The sequence below is a fragment of the Penaeus monodon genome, chromosome 20 (assembly GCF_015228065.2).
Source record: "Penaeus monodon isolate SGIC_2016 chromosome 20, NSTDA_Pmon_1, whole genome shotgun sequence".
Classification (NCBI taxonomy): domain Eukaryota; kingdom Metazoa; phylum Arthropoda; class Malacostraca; order Decapoda; family Penaeidae; genus Penaeus; species Penaeus monodon.
In genome coordinates, this window is record NC_051405.1 from 33,405,533 (window position 1) to 33,405,765 (window position 233).

The window sequence follows — 233 nt, forward strand, 5'->3', positions numbered from 1 at the left end:
ATGATAACGAATTATCAAGGGTTGGTTGTGCTAAAACCGTTATCACAGTGTAATAACAGAGGTTAATATCCCTTACCGAGTCGAACCGCTGAGACGTTCCTACCACGCTTGAAGTATTGCAGAGAAATTTCGAGGAAGGAATTTCTTTTGTCAACACAGAGGGCAGAGAGACGGAACAGCTTCAGATTGAACGAGACACAAAAATCTGTTTGGAATGTTGAGAAAGGTTGTGG